At 39.7% G+C, this 24,921-nt stretch overlaps 1 protein-coding gene across 5 annotated transcripts in view; it reads left to right on the top strand.

The window, feature by feature from the left end:
- The window catches only part of PPP2R5E (protein phosphatase 2 regulatory subunit B'epsilon), a 75,537-nt gene that overhangs the window by 11,330 nt on the left and 39,286 nt on the right, over positions 1–24,921 (top strand). The window contains exon 1 of one of the 5 annotated variants that reach the window (XM_057416228.1): positions 9,935–10,132. The exons of 3 other annotated variants lie outside the window; for them this stretch is intronic. The gene's annotated coding sequence lies outside the window, so the exon portion shown is untranslated. Of the gene's footprint in view, positions 1–9,934; positions 10,133–15,824; positions 16,019–24,921 lie in introns of those variants that run through there. One more of the 5 variants, XM_057416227.1, reaches the window with a different exon arrangement.

Here is a 24,921-nt window from a genome sequence, read left to right as displayed (position 1 = left end):
ACAAATTGATACTAGGAATAGTCAGAAACTGACAAAAGGATGATTCCAGATTTTAGAGGAATTAAATATTATTATTTTTCTTTTATGTTGCCCAGTAGGATGTAATGTGAATGCCTAAACTTCCATTAGTTTTCTTGGGCAGTTTATCTCACGTGCTCTCCCCTTTCACGTACCAGCAGCATGGCATAGATGTTAGATGCAGTCTCTATAAATTATAAAGTCTATCTAGTATGTGTTTTCTGACTTTTCACAAGGTTAACTGTTCAAAGCTGTTTACAGAGAATCTGTTTTCCTATCTATGTGGAAACAAAGGTGCAAAAGGTGGTGATTACAGCTGAGACAGTACTTGAATCACTGTAGAGAACATAACTTATTTGTTGAATATTGTCTGTTACTAAGGGAATAAATTTGGCAGCATGTTATCTTTGGTGTTTTCAAATAGCATTTTTGGGATAGCTTTTTGCAGAAGTTGAGGTGGTACTGTGTAACTAGTCATACGGGTCTCCTTCACTTTCCCTTTATCCCACCCAACCCATACTTCTCCTTTCTTCTTTCTTTGCTTGTTTATCACTGCTTTCCTTACTCCCACTTCTTCTTCCTATAACCTCTGATGGGTACAATTCCCTTATTTTTCCACAAGAGGGTGATAAAACTCACTGATACATGTGAAAACAAGCTCCAGGTGGGGTGGATAGCAGAGGTTATTGAAAATCTCAAAATGATAAAATTAGCTATATTTCTAAAGAAAAACAACATAGTCTGTTCTTCCCAAGCTCCATCAGTGTGTTAATAGTGGTTGCACCTCTGGAGACAAGACTAGACCTGTCAGGATGGAGATCCACCCTGTGAAAAACACGCCAGCTCCATGATTCCTCTGTTTCAGTAATCAGACCATACTGCAAGACAGTCTTCCCTTTCTGTTATTTGTGCCATAATTTTATCTGTGCTTTCTCCTGCATGCACTCTCTTGGTGTTTCGTTGGTTTTGTTGGGTTTTTATTTTTTAGCCTTCCCTTCCCCCCCCCAACTTATTATTAGAGGAAACAGAACCTTCCTCTCCACCAGTGCTAAGAAACTGCAGTGGTTGGGATTTCTGTTCATGTTCTAAAGGTGCAGAAAGGGTTAAAAGGCAAAGCAAAGAGGGCGAGAAAATAAATAACCACTGCTGTGATTTACCTCTCATAGAGGTTCTAGTAGAAATCTGTATCTGCTTTTGGCTGAACCTAGACCTTAACAGGTATTTTACTCAAGAATAAACACCACTATAGTTTTAGATTCTATTTTTAGTACTAAAAATGATGATGGAGAGAAGTGGTTACTGGTCCTCCTGAGAAGAGTAGCTCCAGAATTGTCTGTCTTTTGATGGATTTAGTGGCTAAAGTCAGAACTTCAGCAGTGCAGTTGTCTCATGGTATGTTGGATGCAAAGGTACAGGAGAAGAGCTGTGAGGTGTAAATCAAAAGGTTTCAGTCGTTTAACAAAAAGACAACTGCAGAGTCAGTAATCTCATTAGAGTATCTCAGTATTTTGTCTCCTCCTAATAGTAGGGAGTTCCAAAGGCAGGAAAAATGTGTTGAATTCCACAGGACAAGTCTGTTCCCCTTCCTGTTCCTTCAGTGTCCTATTGTTCCTAAACTACCACATCCATAATGCACACAGTCAAGTTCAACAAACGGCATTTGGAGCACCATGCTTCATGGGCAAGAAGGGCTAAGTTTAAGGTTTGGTTAAGGTAGCTCTGGATCTCAAGTGGGACAAATTCTTCCAACTAACACACCTGGGGGGGACAATGACGGACATCCCTACCCCAAAGCAGCCCTTCTACAAAATTAAAACTAACCCTTATGAAACCCAAATAATACTTAGAATTTCTGTATATACTCCTGATCTGGTTCTGACAGAATGTAAGGGGATTGGAGAGGTTCAAATTTATATTAGCAATGTAACAGTATTTTTCCTAAGTTTTTAGGGTATTCTGATGAAGGAATGGCATAATATCTAGAAACAGAGGTGACTAAATCAGGTTTTGAAGTGTGTCCTTGGCAAGTTTCTTTTTTCTCCTACTTGGTAAGAAACAGTCATTCCTGTTGCAGAAACTCTCCCAATCCAGGATTTTTCAGAGATGAGGATTGACATGCCCTTCAGAATAGATTCTGAGGTGACCTCATTTGCTAGGAGTTCATTGTTGATCTCCCCTTGTTTTGCATCCTAGCATGAACAGATACTGCACTACAGCAAACGTCATTTGAGAGCCAACATTTTCAAAGTTATTTCACTTGTGGTGAAATGTGCCAAGCCTTCATGGTCAATAAAAAGCACATAGTTTGGAAATGAATGTATTTTCATGTTTATTTGTTGTTTGGATACTTCTGGATGAAAACCCCTGATATTTCCAATATAACAGAACAGTTCTACAACACCACATAATATTCAATAATAAAGCACAGACTATTTTTCATTACAGTTAGTCTCTTTAGAGGGAGCATTCAGTACTTAATAATATTTTTGCCCATGTTGTTTTAATTGTCTTGAACAACAGGACCTATCTTGTGTCCAGAGCTGCAGCAACGATAGTTGAATAGATTGCCCACCCACGTGTACTTATTTTCAGGAGAGGAGTCAAACAGGCGAAAGGAAAGTAATTCAGCCTTCTCCCCTATTCCTATATTTGGTGGCCACCTAGACTATCCCGTCTTTTTTTGAGCTCATGCTGCATTTGTGGTTAATGCAGTTTTTCTGCATTGTTGTTTCCCAGGTTTCTTGTCCATACTGAATATCTGTATTTGGGATTATTTTTTCCCAGATAAATCAGTATGGTGGTTTTTCATACTGAATTTCACTTTATTTTCAGGCTATGTAAGGAATTTGCTTAGGTTCCTTTGTATTGTTTCTGACTTTACTGCTGCTCAAAGTTCCTTATTTAATATCCTCAGAAGATGTTATCTATATGCTATTTTAATCATATAGATCATTAAGGAAGTTATTAATGTCTGGACTAAATTGAATCTTGTATCTCACTGGCATTTCTTTCCAGCTGGATACTTAGAGATTTTTATCCTTTTATTTCTATACTTTTTGGCAGTACAGTGTTTCTCAGCCTCTCCTACCCCCCAAAATTGGAATGAGTTTTAGATGTAGGACTGTAGGGGAAAACAGAAGTGTGATTCATGCTGGAATAGAGTAAACTTTGTAAACCCAATTACAATCAAAATTGAAGCTGTATTATATCTTCGCATTGATTTCAACATGCTGTCTTTGTACTTTAATTTGTACAGTAGTAGTTCTTAAATGATAAATTATTAAGTAAATATTTTCCTAGTGGAATATGCTTTCTATTTTTGTATATCATCTTGAGAACAGAATGTGATTCCTTTCTGTAGGGTCAGCTATTTGAAATACTTGACTGTGTTTGTTCTAACTACATAATCTATAATCCTCAATATGTCTTTAATCCACTTTATCTCCTACAGAACTATGTCTTTGGAATAGGGAAGAATATAGTGTGAGAGACAGAATCTAAGGGCATAACATTTAGGAAGTTTAAATCCATTTCTGAGGTCAGCATTTATAGATCTTGCCAAATAACTGGTAGAAGAAATGACTAGTGAAGAAAATTAAATACTACGCATATTTTCATTCCTATTAAATGAACAAATAATAAAGAAGCTTTACAGTATTTCGTATCTGGAAAGAGGATAAAATCAAAGGTAGAATTTATCACCTGGCTTATCTGAAAGTTTACAGTGTTAAGGGAAATGATTTATTTTTCTTTTGATTCTTTATGATTATTGTGTGAAGTTGAATTGAAATTAAAAATGTTTACTTTTTTTTACCTTTGTATGCATGACTCGGGTGGAAACCAGAGTGCATGTTCCTTAACACTCGCCACTTGAGATTGAGTGGATGCATTAACCTGAAACTAATATAGCCGTGGGTTCAAGGAGGGCAGTGTGTGCACACATGCACATGCGTGTTTAGAAGTCTATTCTTGGAAGAACGAGTGTGTCCTGGTGTTGGTTAGTAGTCTTTTTGACAATTTGATATGCTGGTTTTGTTAAGGTTTGCACCAAGAGCTTCTGTTGCAATTGCTTCATTTGAATAAGGGAGGAGAAAAATTTTGGAAAAAGACTGACTGTAGCCTAAATATTATTAGTATTAATAGGCAAGTATTAAAGTATTAATACGCAAAATGTGACTCTTGAGCAAAATTATTGATGCTGCTGGGGACGTCTGTTTTGAAGGACTTGATAGACTGCACATTTTTCAAGTAGGAGAATAGGGAAGACCAGTCATCAACAAGCAGCTATCAAAATTTAAGAAGATTTTTTTTTTTTTAATTAACCCTAAACAAGCTTTATTAAAACTACTGGTTTTTTGGTTGTAAACTTCAGATATTTTATTTTATTAGATAAGTATTGCAGTATTAGATGCAAAGACAGGTAAATCTTTTTTTCCAATTGTTGCTGTTGCTTTTGTAGTTTTTGGTAAGACAGCAGTTGAAGATTATTAAACGCAACAAGTTATTAAAGGTCAGGTTTCTGTGTTTATCTGATACTAAAGTATCAGGTACCATTTGTCAGGGAATGACTGATTTCTCATTTCACCTAGTGACAAATAATCTGATTTTACACGGTCTTTGAGTTTGGGGAGGGGTGGGGATAGTGATCATGTGAAATGGTAAACTTCCGTTGCAGTGAAGCCACACTACATAGCAGGCCTGGGTTCAAACACCACCAGTACTTCTATTTTCTATTTTTTTTACGTAGTTGGTGTTAAGCACGAGTATTCCTGGTTTCATATTTAGAAGATGATGAAGATCAGCAATGTTAAATAAATCTGGCATATCTCTCTTAATGTTTGTTGTTCTTACAAATGGTTAGGAACACGCATGACACTGAAACTCCCACATTCTTATAATACTAAACAGAAGGAAAAAGATAGTGTGGAATTTCAGCATTCTATATTTGTAAAACTTCTGAGAATCCTGTGAGGAGATGTAAATTGCAGGGAACCTTATTTAGTTGAGTAGAGATTTACTTTATACAGAAAAAAAAGATACCATGTAAAGCAGCAACGGTCATAGTCTGTTACTTGCCCTTACATGATGTCATCTAATCCATCCCGTGGAAGGGATAGGAACTGGCTAGCAGGGCAGCAAGTGAATGTGAACATTGAAATGTTTATTTTGTACCTGCAAATGCCATTGCGCGAACATCCATATGGCTGCAGGGAGGGCTGGCCTGTGTTTTGGTTGCTCCAGTGAGGAAGTAAGTGGGAATTTGCCCTTTTTTTTTTTTTTTTCATTTAGACAAGTTTTCTATCAGCTTCACTGCTTAAATTCATATTGTGCTTTCTGTGATGCCATACCATTTTCAGTAAAAGAGCAGTTGCATGGAGACAAAGAGGCTGCTGATTTAAGTCTCAACAGAGAAGTCTGTTAGGCTTCAACTGTGGGAGGATACTAAATGTAGCTAAGAGGTTGGCAGATGCTACCTGGACCAAACCTACTTGAAAATATTAAGCAGCTGTTTAGTAGGTTTGCCTAAAACCCATTTAATGGCTGGAAGAATTGCTGGAAAAATATGACAGAGGAGTTTTGGTTTAAAAATGTACTTAATGTCTGGATGTAATTTCTGTTCATGTTGAAAAAGAACAAAAAAGCAGAGTTCAGCTACAAATATTTTGCTGGTGTTGATGTGAGGGTAAAAAAATCCATCTGCAAGCTCTTCCTTCTCTTCTTACATGTCTTTTTTCTTTTTTTTTTTGTGGATTATATCAGTTTATGTGACTTTCCTTTTCAAGGGGAGTAATAACATTTCTGATTATGTGAGGCTGAAAGCTGTGGAGTGTTGTCTTCTGAAGTTTTCACAAAGCTCAGAGCAGCTGCTGCTATTAATGTTTTTCTAAGCTATAACAATGTGAAATTTTACTTCAAAGGGTTTATTTTGCACTCCAGCCTGTGAGAGCACCATAAGGAGGCCAGAAGTGAGGTAGTGGGACTAGGCCTGAATTTCTACTGGCTGCATGTGGAGCGGGGTGTACAGGCCAAGAGGGAAAGCTTTCTTCATCTGCTCCTTCCTCATCCCTTGCACTGGCCTCCTCTGCAGGTTTGCATGGTCCTGGGAGCTGCCCTTGTTTCTTGCCAAGGCAAAGTGTCCTTAGCCATACCATCTGTGACCTGTGAGATGCTGTGAGGGACTCATGAAATAAGCTACCCCAGCATTTTTTGGTTTTTCATTTGGTGGGCGAAGAAGGGAGATAAAGAGGTTGTGTGAAGCTGTTGTGCTGTGTGACTAAGCAGAGAGAAAAAGCCTAGGAAGCCATTGCTCAGGACCAGGGGACTTGATTCTAACAGGAAGTATGAACTTATAATTCGGTTCTAAGTGCAGTTCCCTTTATGACCTGTTCCATGGGGAGAGTTGATTACAGGATCTCTGTGCTGGGTCATTAAATAGTTAACATCAATGGAGATACTTATGCTTCAGAAGCAGAGATATGTACATGTGTGGTTATAAGCGTTTCCAGAACCAGTTAACCTGGAAAAAAGTCAAAAGAGATGATTAATGTTTTGTACCTTTTGAAATAGGTTTAATTTTGTGTGCCCAAATCTTCAGGCAGGTGCTGTATAGAAATGGAAGAAAAAAGATAAATTACCTTTTCAGCATGTCTTCACATTGAACCACAAAATAATATTCAAATGAACAAGAATCTCTTGTCTGAATCTAAATTGAAAATGCAGTTTTCGATGTCCTTATGATGCCAAAAATGATCATTTCATTGTAGACAAGTTGAACTAAAACCTGGGAGATTTCTCCAAAACTACCTGAAAGAAAAAAAATACAATTCTCTTTTAAAATGAGGCAACGAAATAGCAAGAACTTTCTCACAGAGTCTGTGTTGATCTGTCTCTACTAGTATCATAAATATGTTCTGTGTGATTTATTTACTATTTTTCTTGTTACTACACTATGCACTAACATGGCTAAAGTTTCAGTATACAGTTTCATAAAGTTTCAGTAAGTCTTGTGGAATTTCTAGAAACTTATTTCTGAAAGAGTGCCCTTCTGCCTGTGTGAAATGGTTGCTTTAGAATTTCTCTAGTGGTCCCTTGCGGTTTGTTGGGGATAGTTTTTTGCCCTGGGTCAGCCTTTTGCTTTGTGCATGAATACCAGCCCAAATTTGGCATAGTTCTTTGATGGAGTAAGATAATTTTGTGAGTAACAGAAAGAGATAGGGTTATCATAATTAAGAATCATCAGGCAATTTAGCATCTGTTATTAACCAGAGTGTACATGTGTCATCCTTGCAGAGCAAATTATTTGTTTCCTCTTAGGTGTGACAGAGGCATTAGTGTTACTCCTGTGTGTGGCCCTAGTAAGATCAGTACTAGGATGCATCGTGGAGTTTGGGACTTGAACTAATTGAAGAAGATATAGCAAGTGACAGAGACCCATTAAATGATCGAAGATTCAGAGAAAATGCTTTATGCAGTACAGTTAAAAAAATATAATCTGTTTGAATAGTTTATTGAAAAGCTTGAGGTCTGATATAGTCATAGTGTCTTACGTGGAGAAAATAGTGGTCAAACACAAGAAGAACTAATGCTGTCAGCTAAAGCCAGAAATTAGGCATGCATTTTTAATAATGAGGAGAAATATGTGCTGGCAGGAACTCTTCAAAGTGATTTCTGGTTTTGTGCTTCCAAATCAAGAGTCACGACTTTTCTGAAAGTTATATTGTAGTTGAACACCGGTTGTTAGACTGAATTCACAGAGGATTGCTTCATTAGGGAATCTTAGGGGCTGTTTCATTTAGCTTGGGCTATATGCTCTGGTAGCCCCTTCTGGCTTGCAGTTTCCTACATACGCAGTTGTAACAGCCCCAGCTTTACCCATTTCAGAAGCCTTGAAAGTTTGTAGGTAAGGCAGTGAGTGATTTGGGAAGAAAAGTGAGGCTTTCATGTGTTAAGAGTAGTTGGATATTTCCTCGGAAGAATTAGAATGTGTTGATTCCTCTGCTTTTTATATCTTCAGTTATACTCTGCTTGTTGTTCAGAAGTGCTTGCTCTTTTTGCTGCTCAGTCTGAGACGCTGGGACGTGATTTACAGAGTGGATGATGACTCAAAATACAAGTGAACTTGGTGGGAACTAGTCCTAAATACTACATAGTGCTAAGTAAACATTCAGAGAAATCAGGATGTCTCAAATTGGGCATTGAAAAATTAATGGATGCTTTCAATCTGAATCTTTTTATTTCTCCATGTTCTTTTAAATTAATATCTTGTGAGTAGTACAGCGTAAAAATGATAGTCTTTAAAAATGTCTGATTTGAGCAAAACGAGATAAAAATTAAATATGACATTATACAAACTCCTTATGATTCTTTGCTTTCATTACAGCTGAGTAACTGAAAGATTGTTCTCATCTTATTTTAATAGAAACAAATCTGATTTAATTATTTTTGGTTTTCTTTTCAAAAATTATAGACTGTCATTGACATTTTTTAAAGTCACAGCTGAAGGTGATGATACAGCCTAGTGAAATTCAGGTCTGAGCCAGACTGGAGCACTGTTGCTTCATTGACTCATCTGAAGCATGAGGTTCCTTCCTTCTCAATCAGATTTTTTATTTGTTTAAAAGTAATAAAACTTTTAAATGAATTATCGTGGTTTTTAATTCACTATAAAAATTCATTGTTGCATTACTTTTTCTTCCTGAGGGTAGTGTGCTGTGGGTTTTTTTGAAAAAAAAAAACCACCTTTTTTTAACTGAAATCCATAGTTGGTTTTGTTGCTTCCAGGATCTGTTCCTTCTTATTAGCACATTCTAGCAAACCTCACCAGGTTAAATTAGGGCTGTAGATTTAAAATAATTTTAAACTGTGATTCTATGTAAGCTTTTCTATTTTCTCACTTCCCTCTGCCTGTCCCGAGTACAACTCTCTTTGCATGTCTTTTCTCTCTTTGTCCTTTACTGCTGGGGAGAATGCTGATGCCACCTGCATTTGTGATCTTCACTGTCAGCTGTAAACTGTTTGGTAGCAAATGCTTTGTATGTTTGCTTGGTATTCCCTTCTTTGGTTCTAAATCTTAGAGAACATTGAACAGCTTCTCCCAGTGCTGTGAAATGATATTTTACAGCACTAAAAAGTTCATCTCTGTGGACTTCTGGTGTGTTTGTTCCACCAGTTTCGTGGTGTAACATGCAGTAATTTAGTGTGATGAGTTGTGCGTCCTTACATTAACTTTTGTCCTTCTCCATTTCCAAACATACGTGTTAAAACCAGTAAAGCAGACCATTGAAGGTAGAAGGGAACCTCCGCCTTTGCAGAAATGAGTGAAACCTCAGATGATGTGATTTAAACCAAAGCAAAACAAAACAAAAAAAACTAAGGTTTCATGGCTGTTACAGACTCCTTAAAACTCACTTTTTGATTTATTCTTTTTAGGAATTTTGTGAAATGAAACATGATATGCTGGCGAATCCAGAATTTGTGGCGATTTGATATATACTTATATAGAGGCAGTGAGTTGCTGAAATGAAAGCTGTTCAGTGTAGTTTTCGAAAAATGATTATGCTCTTGTTGTCTGAAAATAAAGGGCTGTAATCTGAGCCTCCCTTTTTAAAAGACTTTCCTCTGACGTTTCAAAGTAGAGTCTGAAAAAGGAAGTAATTTGTAGGCTGTTGAAATCCAGTTCAGTGTCAAAGCAACCAAAGAAGAAAATTACTCAAAATAAATGGTTGCTTTTATTTTGAAACCGTGTCAAAGTGGAGGAGCTTTCTTTACACATAGTTACTATTGGCTACACAAACCCCTCGTTTCTGTGGCTAATGATAGATAGGAATAATGTAATTCATGCCTTGTCATAGTTTGCTACTTAATCATCTTGTTTGGCACTCCCCTCTTCATGTTATGTGTGGCCATAATTCAGCAATGAAAGCTCACTTGGGCACTGGTATTACAGTCCAGTAATCAAAGAGGCTGGGATTATGCAGATAATGAAAGGACTGGCCAGCGTGTGTTTACCCACGAGAACTGGAATGAAGTTAGAGGCAGTAAACAGCCGGGGAGCTGCCTTCAGCGCTGGACGATGGCCGTCACTCCTACGTCACGGCTGCTCTAGAGATCCAGGGTGGGTAAGGAGAAACCGAGAGCGCTCTCGGGTTCAGAGCCGTGTGTCAGCACTACTACTTGGAGTTTTAGCCATGAAAAACTTAATCTCTTACAAATCTGTAGTAATGTTGTCTTTTGTTTGCTGTTGCTGCTGTCAAAAGTAGTATTTGAAGGAGGTTACTAACATTTGATTAGAAAATACTTGATTTATAAGCTAGCAGTTTCCTGGACATTAACATAGATTAGAAAGATAAAGAGGGGGTGTAGCATGAATCTGAATGCAAATAAAACAGAAAACCAGATTTGTTTTTGTTTTCCTTCTTTCTTTTCTTTTTTTTTTTTCAATTGATAACTGCAATTTTAGATTCTAAACCAAACATTTTTCTCAGAGGCCAGCACCAAACCTTTGTGAATCGTCTGTGATTCAAAGTGGTGTTATCTTTGGATAACTTTATTTTAAATTTTGGAGTTGAAAGCAATTGCTTGGCTCGATACTTGAATGTGAGTGTAATTGGGGGGCAAAGTAATGGGTAAAATGATGAGAGGATAATAGGAAGTATTTGAAGAAGTGAAAGGGGAAAATAAGTTTGGTTGGGGTTTGTTTCGTGGCTTATTTTTTTTTTTTTTAAACTCAAGCCCTTTCCCTCTCTTGTTTTTTAAAGGGTGTTTCATTTCTAAGTAGTGTAAGTTCTTCCAAGCTACCTATGATTTTTTTGTGAAGTGGTTTCCATGCTCTTGTCAATGCATGAATAACAAATAATAGAATGGGTGGGGAGGAAGTTGATTGTAATTTGACTTAAAAGCATGGATGTTTTGACCTCAAGGATTGGTAGTTTGAAAAGAACGATTTGCTGTGCTGTTTGTGTGAGTGTTGGTTTGTTTAATGTTAATCACCATCCAGTTATGAATATAATTCACTTGTTAGGCAAGTGAATTAGGCTATAGGCTAGTGTTGGACTTTTAAACATACCTTCAGCCAGCAGTCAGGTTAGAAGGAGGTATGCTCTTTAGAGTGCTCCATTGATGGAAAGAAGCAATGCTCATCTTGTGGATGTAATGAAGGTAAGGTTCTTAAAGGTGTCTGAAAAATAAGAATTTTTTTTATTATTATTATAGTTTTTTGTATACTTAAAAGATGGATTTCCTAAGATATTATTTTGAGTGACTACCTGTCAATTTTTCAAGCATAATCAAAGGATAAGGTAATGTGAGTTTTTGGTAGGGCTTTGTTGTTGTTATTTGCTTTTTCTAATTACTCATGTTTCAGGTGCTAAGATTTGAATAGGATGCTTTATTTGCTTTACAGCTTGAGATGGCTGTCTTTAGCAGCTGTAAACTTTAGCAGCTGTAAACTTTCAGTGGCAGGCATCACTTAAAAATACTGTCTGCGCATGCTGTAGCAAAGCTGTGGACTCGGAGGAAAGCTGATCCTTATTTTTTTAAATGATGGTTTTATTTGGCTTGTATTTGCAGAGCTTTATGAGACAGTGAGTCAAAATTAGATCAACTTATAACCTGATCCTATATTCAGAATCTTCTAGCTTTGAGAGCCCTAAGAGCTGGGGATGCGTAGGATCATCAGTCTCCACATTTTAACAGTTTTCCCTGCGTTTCAGAATTAAGGCCAGTTTCTGTGTTATTCAGAACCAAGTGTAATTTGGTTACATTTGCACTTTTCCTGATTAAGGCCTGCTGAATCAGGTTAACTATTTGACAGGTAGTCATGTAGAGGGAGATGTGTGTTAATGTGTGTTACCCTAGCTAGTGTGCTATGTGGTAACATCAACAAGGCAAAGTCTGATTGCTGTGTTGAAGAACATTAAGAGGGACTGTACTTGTATTTTAATTCAAAAAAGAGATTGCAGTGTATTTTATTTTTTGGACTTTTTTTTTTTGCTGTGGTGAAGACAAGTTTTGAAGTTGTCATTGAACATGACTTGATTCTCCTCCAGTTGGAGGTAGAGTATTCTGTACAGAATAAAGGTAAAATTGTAAAAACAAGTTGGATTTCCAGTTTTCCAAGTTTTTATGTGAAAGTTATAAATCCAGATGTTTTCATACCAGTAATGTGCTCTCAAATATTTCCATAGGAAAAAAAATTCTTTGTTTCTGTTTGGTTTAAGAAAGGACATCAGCATTGCTTCTTAGCCATAGAGTCATAGAATAGTATAATAAAAAAGCTCTACTTCCAAAAGAGCGATCCAACAAGAATTTTGTGCACATTGTGTATTCTACTCCTTGGACATTCAGAAAACGTTAAGAGTTTCAATTATAGTTCAGATATTTCTTCAGTCATTAGTTTTTGTTTTTGTTGTTTGGTTTTTACCTAAACATTTTCAAGTAGTTGTAAAATTATTCTTCCTACAGATTTGAATGAGTTCATTCCTTATACCAAGGGAGAAAACTTCATTTTTTTTTTTAATTTATTTTTCAAATGTGCAGAAAGCCCAGAAACATAAAATGGCCAAAGTTTGTTAGCTTAGACATACCCAGAAGTAGGTAGCAGCTTGCTAAATAGTGACAAGAAAAGGTAGGGTGATCAGGGAAGGGAAAGCAAAGGGGAGTTGTTGCTCAGTCACAGAGGAAGTTGAGAGGAACTGGACAGACCTGTTGTATAGGAGGAGTTGGAGGGACAGGTGCAGGGCAGTGGAGGGGAATTAGAGCTTACTGGTACTAGAACTGGGCTGAGTACTGAGGAACAGAGAGCTCTGCTTGAGTGAATGTGTTCTGTGTGAGAGAGGAGGGAAGTGCTACTGCAGGCAAACTGCTGAGGTATCTGAGCTTGCTCTAATATCTAAACCACTTTTTCCACAACTTTTTGAAACTCTGTGCATTTTTGTAACATTGGAAAAATAAGAAAATTCAAGGATTACTTAGTATGCTGTTACTTGGAGATAGTTGAGGATGTAGAAAAATGATAATAAAATTTTATTCCTGAACAGGTGAAGTACATTACTGTACAATAATACAGTTTTTTTTTTACAAGTACTTTTATCAAAAATACCAATAAATTTGCATCTGTCTACAAGCTGGTTGAGTTTTTGAGTAATTTATTTTTTTTCAGGTGATCTGAGCTATTGCAGGGAGGGCCAGGGATGGATACTTGCACCATGAGTGCCCTAAGGTGGTGCTGATGCCTCAAGCAAGGATTATCTCATAGTTGGGAAGAGTAGTGCTCAAAGCAGAAGAACCTGCCATTTTCCTCTTCATTGCACAAGCAAGCCTTTTTTAATTTCCTTTGCCTTGCTGTATCCTGATCAAACCCTTGCATTAGGCCAAGAAAACCTGTGTGTCCAGGTAAGGCTGTGTGCAGCGAAAGAGGACAAACTGGGCTGTTCTTTGCCCCTAATGTGAGTGGGGACAAACAACTCAGGAGAGCTCAGCCATCTCTGGTAGGCCTGGGTGAGTGCAGGAGATGGCACTGAAATGGTAGAAAAGCCCCGTGGGGAGCAGGGACCTGTGAGCCCCCTCTGGAAAGAGTGCCATGGAAAGTCAGTGGTTTCCTTTCCTGTACTGAGGTCAGTGCAGGACATTGGGATTGATTGAAGCTGAGTACCCTCAGAGATCCCTTAAGTTTCTAGGCTGGTCACAGATCACCATAGCACCTGCCTGCCACATCTGCTTTGAACATTGGAGAATAGCCTCCTGTAAAATGATCAATCACCATCAGGCCTTGGTCTGTGTAGAAACTATTTTGGCTGTGCCTGAACACCCCATGGATAATCCAAGAACGTAACTGGGACTAACCATGTCCTGTCCCATTACAGTTGTGTCCACAGCTAGAAACTCCTACATTTTTCCAACACTTTGGATCAACAAGCATGAAGTCTAGGAGTTGAACAGTGAGAGGGATGCTCTTGAGCTGGGTTCGAGGGCCCAGATTGCCTGGTACTCCTGTGATGGTCTCTGTTTGTCCTATGGGAGCTTGCTCTCTGCTCACTCCTCGCTTCTTCCAGGAACAGAATGTCTGTCACGGTGCTGTCGTGAGAAGTAAGTATTTCTCATTGGTTTTGGGGCACCATATGTTTGAACCCAAATAGATGTGCATGCTTTTTCTGTAATATAATTTACTGGAGTTCTTGCTGTATTACTTCTGTATTACTGGAGTCTTCATTCTGGACCAAAGTTATACACAGCCATACAGACCTGTTTCTTTAAAAACAAAAATAACCAAACCCAAACCAAACTAATGAGGGAGTGGGAGGTAGGGATGCACAGGGCTAATGGTGGTGGCTTGCAGGGCAAGGATTTTGCAGTCTGCTGTATATGTTTATTCCTTTTAGCAGAGTCACACTTAAAGCAGATCCTTTTTGCCTTCTTTTCAAGTGAAAAGAAGGTCCTTTCTCAGCAAAACAGATCATCATAGGAGCATTCAGTTTCTCATTTGCAGAATAAATGATTTCAAGTTCTCTTGGGTCCACATGGAAAAAGTACTCCACCGTTTTACCGGATGCTGTGTTCTCCAAAACATCCCATTTTTTTAAAATGGCTGTTTTTTAATGATTCGCAGCTGAAGGCCCTTCCCTGTTCTCTTGGCAGTGTATGCCGTCTTCATGGGGTGGAACAGGATCCTTTTTTTGTCCTAGGAAATAGTATTAATCCTGCCAGTATTTAACTGAATCCAGGATTACCAATGTGTGGAAAAGCTCTGCTTTTAGTTTTTACAGATGATGTTCATGACATCTTATAGTTGCATTCATGTTGTCAAAAGCGCATGTTGTGTTTGTCTGTGGTAACCTCGAAATTTCTAAAAGGGATTCATTATATTAGTATTAAACGACTGCAGTCTTCATTAGTGAAAATGAGCCAAGTTCTCTTAATAAATGGTAATTTTCTCATTTACGTTCTATATTTCTGAGGTAATGGCTTTTAAATACTTAGCATTTAAATTTGCCATTCTAGTCGAATAATAAAGTGTTACCATCACTGTAAAGTAATTTAGAATGAATTTAGATAATTTAGTTATTTACTTTTCCCAGTGTTTTCCTAGCAAGAACTGCCTAACTAGTCTGTCTTTTTCCTGTTTGTACCAATCTGGTTGATAACTACGCAGAAACAGAATAGTTAGGAGGAAATTCCAAGATGCTCCAACTTAACTTTTCATTAGCAAAGTGATTAAGAAGCAAGCAGGGCTTGCTGAGTTGTCTGAAACATCATTTTGTAGCTGTGAAGCCAGCTGTTTTCTGTTGAGTATGTAAGAAAGAAGTCTGTGTGGAAAAAAACCTGTTTCAGAATAGGCTGCTTATGTGTGTGCATTGTCATCACTTGTTTCACTCATTAAAAATCTCTAACTATACATGTTTTTTATGTCAGTTCTTTTGAGAAGATACCTGCAAGTTTACAGGTAATATGTGTGTGTGTGGGGGGAAGACTGGTGAATAGGTCAAGTACAGTTGATCTCTAGTACTACAGTTAATCTCATGTGTTATGTATTGCTTCCTTACAGGATTTAGAACTTTAAATGCCTAAACTCTTGTGCGGGAAGGTCATTACTTAAAAGTGTGAGGTCATTACTTAAAAGTGTGTGAGTGAACTTGAAATAGAATCTTGGAGGCTAAATTCTGGTTAATTTGTGTTACACTTTGGGCTTTATCTTGAATGGGAACAAATTCACTGGAAGCTTCCTCAATCGAATTAATGCAAGTATGAGACATACAGATTCCTCAGTGCAGCAGCTCAGAAAGAGTTACTCAACTAGGTTACTTCTCCAGTTGTGACTAAGGGGCCAATTAGCAGCATCCGGAGTGAGACGGCAGCGCCTAGGTAAAAATAGATGGCATTTGGAGAAGCTAGGGGCTGTTTTGGAGAAGGTCTTCAGCTGCAGACTGAGAGAAGCAAGACAGAGGCAAGCTTCAGAAAGGGGTATTACAGACATGATTGTGAGAAACTCCACACACAGGCAAAGGTAGGATTAGCCCAGAGAAATGTCATGAAGCAATACCGAATTGGACCCTAAAACTGAAGGGCCTCTGCTGCTGATGGAATGCCTAAGCTGGATTCTTCCTCACTCCCTTCTGACAAGACAAATAATGCTAGTATTGATATTAAAATGAAACAAGCTGTAATATCCTCTGAAAATGACAGGAACCAGAGGAGTGGGTGTACAGCTCTCTCAATTGGTAGGTCTTATGTTAGGGATTGATACTTTAATGTCTCAGTCAGAGAAAGGAGTAAGGCACGCAGAAGTGCTGCTTCAGCAGGTTAGCTTGAAGGCAATTAGTTGACTATTGCTGGAGTCTCCTAGACCAAACAATTAATATTCCAGGTACAGGGCAGAGAACTTGATGGCATGGGATTGTATCTTGCTTTCTAGTCTTTTCAGTTATAACTTCATCCTGTGATGAGAGTTTTGATGTTCCTTGTCTGTTATTTCTGTAGGATACTGAAGCCACAGGATTAGTGTAGTTTAAAACTCTTGTTCCTTACTTGCCTAATTTGACTGTGCATTAGACATTGGATTGGGGAAAGGCCATCTGTGCATGTGCCTGCTGATATAGCCTGAATGTAAAGAGCATGTCAAATGCTGTTTGCTTTCTCTTGATAAACTTCAATTCAGTGGCAGTAATTACTTATTTTTATTTTAAATGGCATGCTTTACTTGTATTAGTGAATTTGGTATATCATGTGGGGGGAGGAGAAAAAAAAGTCAAGAAGGCTGCACCTGAAGTCCTAGATTTAAATGCACAAAGGATGTGTGCAAGATCTGAACTACTGCTAGTAGCCTAATCGTGAGATTGGCAATTCCTAAAAAGTATGAGCAAGCTAGAGAGTGTAGGAGCTTGTGTATTCATATGATCAGGTAAAAAGCATGTTTGCTGTCCTGTACATGCTTTCCTGATCAGTGATCTGTACCTGCAGAGACTCTGTAAAAATGCCTTTTAAAAGTTATGCTAATTCACCAATAATGTATTTGGATCATCTCACTTATGAAGAGGAGCTTTCAGATTCTACTTGTGTATGTATAAATCTGCAAAATACACACTTTTCCTACTGAGTTTTTCTCCGTTAATTTTTCATGGAATGCAAAATGCTGAGATTGCTGTTCTTTTTTTGATTAGTAAGCAATGAGCTTTCTGCCAATTAGAGCAAAGGTGTAATTGCAGTTCTAAAGAACCAACGTAACACTCCCATTGACTTCAGTTTGGCAAGGATGCCAACTGAAAATGAAGTCTGTGACCACAGCACAGCTGAGGATAAATAAGCTGTTGGTGATCAGCTTATCATCTTCAAAAGAGAAGCACCTTTACTGATGAGTACATGGAAGAGATAGGGTAGCAGTGTTATTTGGTAACCAGGGAAGATAAGTTTTAATTGTATTTAATGCCTAAAATGTTATGTCTGGTTGATATTTGTAACAGTCTAAACTAAAAATGTTTTGCAAGTGACTTTGCTAAGCACAGCAGAGCAATACCTGTGGTTATATTAGTGTGACATAACCTTGTAGTCTCTGTATTTTTCAGTTTTCTCAAACTTCTTTATGAATCTTAAGAACATAATACAAAACTCTTTATTTGTAATGGGTCAAATATGTATTTTGAAGGTGATACACTGTTGTAGACCTATAGTCATATTTCAGAGGAGCTAAGTAATCTCTAGAGAAATTCACTTCAGTTGCCAAGGCCCCGTGATAGATCTGTCTGTCCAGTAGCAGGTGGCATTTCTGAGGCACAAAACCCCTATGACTGATGTGTATGCATGCAGGTAAATATATTCTCCCAAAAGAAAACTGCATTTTTAAAATTCAGTGATTTTGGACGAGGTCAGAGTAAAGAAAATCATCCATGCACGTTATGGTAATACAAGGCTATGATAAGGGTGGTTCTTTAGACAATTGCAGATATTCAGAAGGGAGGTCTTTGCCCTCTAGAACCTTGTGTTGGGGAGATAAAATGTCTACCCTGTTTAGGATTCCTGCAGCAAAAGTAAAGTTGCTGTTTAAAAGGTAGAAAAGTGGCCTAAATACTCTGTCAGTCAAGTTTCTAAGTTTTAGCAATAATACCCGGTTTAGGTATAACATAACAGTGGACTCTAAAGGTGAATGATAATTACTAGTAAGTGAGTCTCTCATTTACATTCCTTTAAACTGAGCTGAACCCTTCTGTGATATAGGGGATCCTGATTTTTAAAGGAACAGCTGGTATTTTTATGTAGACATATGTAAAGATACTACAAGTAACATAAAATATCCAGCATAACACAGATTTAACTTGACAAGGTATAGGGGAGAGTTATATAAAGGCATTTTTTTCCTTTCTGTTGGTGAACTGATCCAGATCAAGAGGCTGCTGTAGATGTGGTCTAGAACGGGGATATATTTCTGTGCACTGTGGAATCTGAGACAATCTACAGTAACTACAAAAGCAAAAGAAAATAGATTATTTTCTGTCATTTAGACAGATCTACTGGGCTTGGCCATGAGAAGGGTGTTCCCTTAACAAAGAGCTTGACTAATTTGAGTTATTGTCATAAGGCATTAAATAACATAGTCTGAGCCTTACAAATGACCATATCACAGGGCAGCTGAGCAAGCCAAAGCACTGGAAGGCCTTATGCAAGGAACATACCTTGAAGGAGGGAATGATGTGGTAACCTCCTTTTTTGACAAAGAAACCGTGTGGTTTGCTTGTGGGTGCAAAGTCCTCATACAGCATTTTTTGAGTAATGCTTTCTAGTTTCAAGTTGTCAAAGAGATGTTATTCCAGTGTGACCAAGATATACCTTCAGGTTTTCCTGTGTTTTCTCGTGGCTCAGCCAGGATGTAGTGGGGGTTAGGTTCTTGTGCTCAGGAAATGCAGATGAGCAGCGAGTGCTGTGACTCGTATTCCTGAGGGACATGTCGCTGCAGATGCATCATGCCCTGCAACCCCAGCTTGTCTTTGGCATACATTTAAATCCAGCTTGAGGTGTTGATTCTGATCTCAGAGGATCTTAGTGGGCTGAAACTAGTATTTAGAAGACTGAATGAATAATGAAAGCCAAACCAAATAATTTTGTCCTTCTGTTGTGCCTGAGTTTCTGCAGTGAAGAGGAAACGTGTGTAAGAAGTCGAGCTTTCAGGGGGGTCCATTTTGGGACTTCAGATTGAATTCCCAGCTTGTTTCCACATCTTCCATCATAACTTTGGGTATGTTTATTAAATCCTGTCTTTTTCTTTCACAAACATAGCATCTTACACGTGTGCAGTTCCTTAAAATCATAAAATTCTTAATACATTACAAACATTGCTCCTTCAATGGAAAGAATGAGAGAGCAAACTAATGACAGGCAGTGGGATTGCATAGTGCATTACTGGAAAATGCTTGGAGACTATTGTGGTAAATTAGCATAGAGTAGAATATGTTCTTGACTAAATTTATACTACCAAATGAGAAGGGAATGGAAGTTGTGTTTTCAGGGTTCAATTAAACTCTTCTCAATGTATAAATATGGTTAGAGAAATCTGTATTTTATATGTATGTATATTATTTAAGTTAATAAATGTAAATATTTTTAAATATAAGCCTGAGCTCTTAGGGGGTTGTGTTTGTAGAATAGCTTTCACTTAATTACTTCTTCCACTGGGGAATCAAGTACTCCTGTGACTTCTGTGATAAATTAGTGGGTCAGTACCAAGCAGAGTAGCAATCCTGGCACTGGTTCTGACCCCTTTTGGATGAGAGTTATGTTTTGGGTTTCCTCTGTTCTTGGTTCAGGGTTGTTTGGTTGGTTGTTTTTTTTGTGTTTTTTTTGTTGTTTTTTTTTTTTTTTTGAAGTGTCTGTTTTTGCATTAATTTCATAGAGCAACTCTGTAGTTTGAGCAAAATGAATGCTGCATATTTTTATTTGGGGGTTGGAACTAGATGATCTTAAGGTCCTTTCCAACCCTAACTGTTCTGTGATTTGGAAAGATGGCAGTTTCAGAGCAAGGTGTAGTTTTTGGAGTCTCAGAAAACCCAACTACAAAGATTTTTCATGTAGAATAAGTTATTCGTTTGTAATACAGCGCGATGTTAAAATTCAGAGATCTCTTAAGTTTGTGGAGATTTTGATTCTTAGTCTAAGTGTTTTGTTACACAGCTCTAGGAAATGATGAACTGGGTCTTAGTGTTGTCTCCCAGGAAGCCTTGTTTGGGGAACAAACGAGGAATTAGAGATGTGTGCACGTGTATGGGGGTATGATATAATAGGCATCACAGAAACATAGTGGGATGGCTCCTATGACTGGAGTGTTGGAATGGAAGGTTACAGGCTCTTTAGAAAAGACAGGCCTGGCAGGCGGGGAGGGGGAGTTGCCCTTTATGTTAGGGATAGGCTGGAGAGTATGGAACTCTGTCTGGGGACAGGTGAACAGTCCACAGAGAGTTTGTGGGTCAGGGTTAAAGGGAATATAGCTATGGGAGACATTACTGTGGGAATCTGTTACAGACCGCCTGATCAAGGAGAACCTGCGGATGAAGCACTCTATAGACAGATAGGAAAAGCCTCACGCTCGCAGGCCCTTGTTCTCATAGGGGACTTCAACCACCCTGACATCTGTTGGAAGGAGGGTACGGCCCGGCACAAGCAATCCAGGAGGTTCCTCGATTGTGTGGAAGACAACTTCCTTCTGCAAGTAATGGAGGAGCTGACAAGGAGAGGTGCCATGCTTGACCTCATGCTCACCAACAGGGAAGGGCTCGTTGGAAATGTGACTCTCCAGGGCAGCCTTGGATGCAGCAATCGTGAGATGGTCGAATTCGAGATCCTCAGGAGAGTGAGAAGAGCGTGCAGCAAGCTCACTGCCCTGGGCTTCAAAAGAGCAGACTCTGGCCTTTTCAGGAACCTGCTTCGGAAGGTTCCATGGGATACAGCCCTAGAGGGCAGAGGGGCCCAAGACTGTTGGTTAATATTCAAGGATCACCTGCTACAAGCTCAGGAGTGTTGCATCCCAACCAGAAGGAAGTGCAGTAGGAGGGCCAGGAGACCTGCTTGGATGGATAAGGAGCTACTGAGGAAAATTCAAATGAAAAATGAGGCTTATGAAAAGTGGAAGCAGGGACAGGTGGCCTGGGAAGAGTACAGGGATGTTGTCTGGGAAGCTAGGGACCAGGTTAGGAAAGCTAAGGCCCAGTTAGAATTAAACTTAGCTAGAGGTATTAAAGATAACGGGAAGGGATTCTACAGGTAGATAGCAAATAAAAAACAGACTCGGGAGAATGTAGGCCCCCTCAGGAAGCTCTCGGAAGAACTGGCTACCCAGGATTTGGAGAAGGCTGAGGTTCTGAATGACTTCTTTGCCTCGGTCTTCACTGGCAAAGGCTCTGACCAAACAACCGAAGTCTTGGAAGACAGATGCAGGGACTGTGAGAATGAAGACCTTGCGCCCACTGTAGGAGAGGATCTGGTTCGAGACCATCTTAAAAATCTGAATGTGCACAAGCCCATGGGTCCTGATGAGATCCATCTGCGGGTCCCGAAGGAGCTGGTGAATGAAGTTGCGAAGCCGCTGGCCATCATATTTGAGAAATCATGGCAGTCAGGTGAAGTTCCCAATGACTGGAAAAAGGGAAATATAACCCCCATTTTCAAGAAGGGGAAAATGGATGACCCAGGGAATTACAGACCAGTTAGTCTCACCTCTGTGCCTGGCAAAATCTTGGAGCAGATTCTCCTGGCAGGCATGCTAAGGCACATGAAAGACAACAAGGTGCTTGGTGACAGCCAGCATGGCTTCACTAAGGGGAAATCCTGCCTGACCAATTTGGTGGCCTTCTATGATGGGGCTACAGAACTGATGGACAGGGGTAGAGCAGTTGATGTCATCCACCTGGACTTGTGTAAAGTCCCACATGACATCCTTGTCTCTAAATTGGAGCAACATCAATTTGATGGATGGACCACTTGGTGGATAAAGAACTGGCTGGATGGCCGCACACAAAGAGTTGTGGTCAATGGCTGAATGTCTGGCTGGAGACCAGTAACGAGTGGTGTCCCTCAGGGATTGGTGTTGGGACCGGTCTTGTTCAACATCTTTGTCGCTGACATAGACAGTGGGATTGAGTGCACTCTCAGGAAGTCTGCCGATGACACCAAGATATGCGGCTCAGTTGATACCCTGAAGGGAAGGAATGCCATCCAGAGGGACCTTGACACGCTTGTGAGGTGGACTGATGCCAACCTGATGAAGTTTAACCATGCCAAGTGCAAGGGTCGGAGCAATGCCAGGCACAGCTACAGGTTGGGCAGAGAAGAGATTCAGAGCAGCCCTGCAGAGAAGGACTTGGGGGTGTTGATCGATGAGGAAATGAACAGGAGCTGGCATCAGTGTGTGCTTGCAGCCCAGAAAGCCAACCGTATCCTGGGCTGCATCAAAAGGAGTGTGACCAGCAGGTCGAAGGAGGTGATCCTGCCCCCCTACTCTGCTCTTGTGAGACCTCACCTGGAGTATTGTGTGCAGTTCTGGTGTCCTCAACATAAAAAGGACATGGAACTGTTGGAACAAGTCCAGAGAAGGGCCATGAGGATGATCAGGAGACTGGAGCACCTCCCGTATGAAGACAGGCTGAGGAAGTTGGGGCTGTTCAGCTTGGAGAAGAGAAGGCTGCGTGGAGACCTCATAGCAGCCTTCCAGTATCTGAAAGGGGGCCTATAGGGATGCTGGGGAGGGAACCTTCATTAGAGACTGTAGTGATAGGACAAGGGGTAACGGGTTCAAACTTAAACAGGGGAAGTTTAGGTTGGATATACAGAGGAAATTCTTTCCTGTCAGGGTGGTGAGGCACTGGAATGGGTTGCCCGGGGAGGTTGTGAATGCTCCATCCCTGGTAGTGTTCAAGACCTGGTTGGACGAGGCCTTGAGTGATATGATTTAGCGTACGGTGTCCCTGCCCATGGCAGGGGGTTGAAACTAGATGATCTTAAGGTCCTTTCCAACCCTAACTATTCTATGATTCTATGTACGCATACATAATTAATCATTATTTTGTTATGTGCTTAATGCACCAACAAATTCCAGTGCAAATCCTGAACTGCCTTGTGACCCCAGGTAGAATGGAAAGTAGCTATAAGACTTCTGTGAGACCTTTGTGTTTTTACATGTAATGATTGTTATAGTGCAAAAGCTTCCCATGTCATGCAGGAAAAAAAAAAAGGAATCTGATAAGAATCTTATGAAAAGGAAGACAGTCCTCTTCGGATTCTTCTGTCTGCCTGTTCAGCAGGCCATTATGAGGGTTTTATTGCAAACGTGTTTCTTAGTAGCCTGGAATTTGTAAACCTTATTCTGGGTTTTAGATTTCTTGCCATCCAAGGAACCTGGAATCATAGACAGGTTTGGGTTGGAAGGAACCTTAAAGATCATCTAGTTCCATGGGCAGGGACACCTTCCACTAGACCAGGCTGTTCAAAGCCCTGTCCAACCTGGCCTTGAATACTGTCAGGGATGGGGCAGGCACAGTTTCTCTGGGCAGCCTGTGCCAGTGCCTCATCACCCTCACAGGGAAGAAGTGCTGCCTAAGATCTAATCTAAATCTCCCCTCTGTCAGTTTAAAGCCATTTCCCCTTGTCCTATCACTACATGCTCTCATCAGAAGCCCCTTTCCAGCTTTCTTGTAGCCCCCCTTTAGGTACTGGAAGCTGCTGTAAGGTCTCCCCGGAGCCTTCTCTTCTCCAGGCTGATCAACCCCAGCTCTCTCAGCCTGCCTCCATAGGAGTGGTGCACCAGCTCTCTGATTATCTTTGTGGCCTTTTCTGGACTTGCTGCAGCACATCCACATCCTCTTTTGTTGAGGGCCCCAGAGTGGAATGCAGTACTCCAGCTGGGCTCTCACAAGGCCACAGTAGAGGGAAATAATGAGGTGTTTGTTATAAATTGCTAGTCTTGTAATTTTGTGATATTTGCCATTAATTTACATTAAAAAAAGAAATCCAAAACCCCAAACCCCCAAAACCCACATGATGTAGCCAGGGAAAGTTGAAGCTGCAGTGTAATCCATCATTCTCCCTAAAATTAACAGAAACAGACTAAGATAAAAGTGATATAAGCACAGCATAACAAAGTTGAAGTAATGGGCCGAGGCTAGCTTGTGTCTGTTGACATTTGGAATTCCAGTGCTCTACTAAGAATTTAGGAACAGATGGAGGATGGCAGGGTCCTAGAGACTAGCAAGGCAGTTAAAAATACACTGAAAACCAGCCTGAAGCACTGTTGGTGATCTTAAAGGGAAGGAAGATAGTGGTAGGGTGACCCAGCAGAGCCCTGAGCTGCTATTGTGTAGCTCTGCTCTATGCCGTAATTTGAGAAATCACTTTGAAAACTGAGATGGCTCTGTTTACATTGGGTTCCTGTCTCTGGTCTTCTCCTTTAGGGTAGAGGAGCTGAGCAACTGGGTAAGTTCAGCTTGGTTTAGATTTACATTTGCACTACCTATATAGCTTTTGCTATTACAATGTCTACAGGAAAACCCGAATTCAGTTCTGATGTACAGCTCCTCCTTCAACAGCTGAAAGGAACCAGTTGAGGATTCAGCACTGAAGGCATTACCAGCTAGAATTGAGCAAAGGTATAAGGAGTAATACTAATTGTGGAGTCTCAGAAAATCTAACTACAAAGATTTTTCATGTAGAATCAATTTTTTGTTTGTAATGGAGCATTTTGTTAGAACTCGGAGATCTTTTAAGTTTGTGGATATTTTGATTCTTAGACTAAGGATGTTATAACAGCTCTGGGAGCTGGTGAGCTGCGTTTAAGTGTTGTCTCCCAGCATAACTAGGCATGGTAAAAAAACCCAGCATATGAAATTAACAGGTCAGTGCCAAAAAAATCCCAAGAAAACGCTAACCAACAAACAA

This window comes from Pezoporus wallicus, unplaced genomic scaffold, assembly GCF_028554395.1.
Source record: "Pezoporus wallicus isolate ANWC-B61680 ecotype Strahan unplaced genomic scaffold, APGP_CSIRO_Pwel_v1 scaffold_2146, whole genome shotgun sequence".
Taxonomy (NCBI): Eukaryota; Metazoa; Chordata; class Aves; order Psittaciformes; family Psittacidae; genus Pezoporus; species Pezoporus wallicus.
Note: the sequence above shows the minus strand (reverse complement) of the source record. Positions and strands in the feature narration are given on the sequence as shown.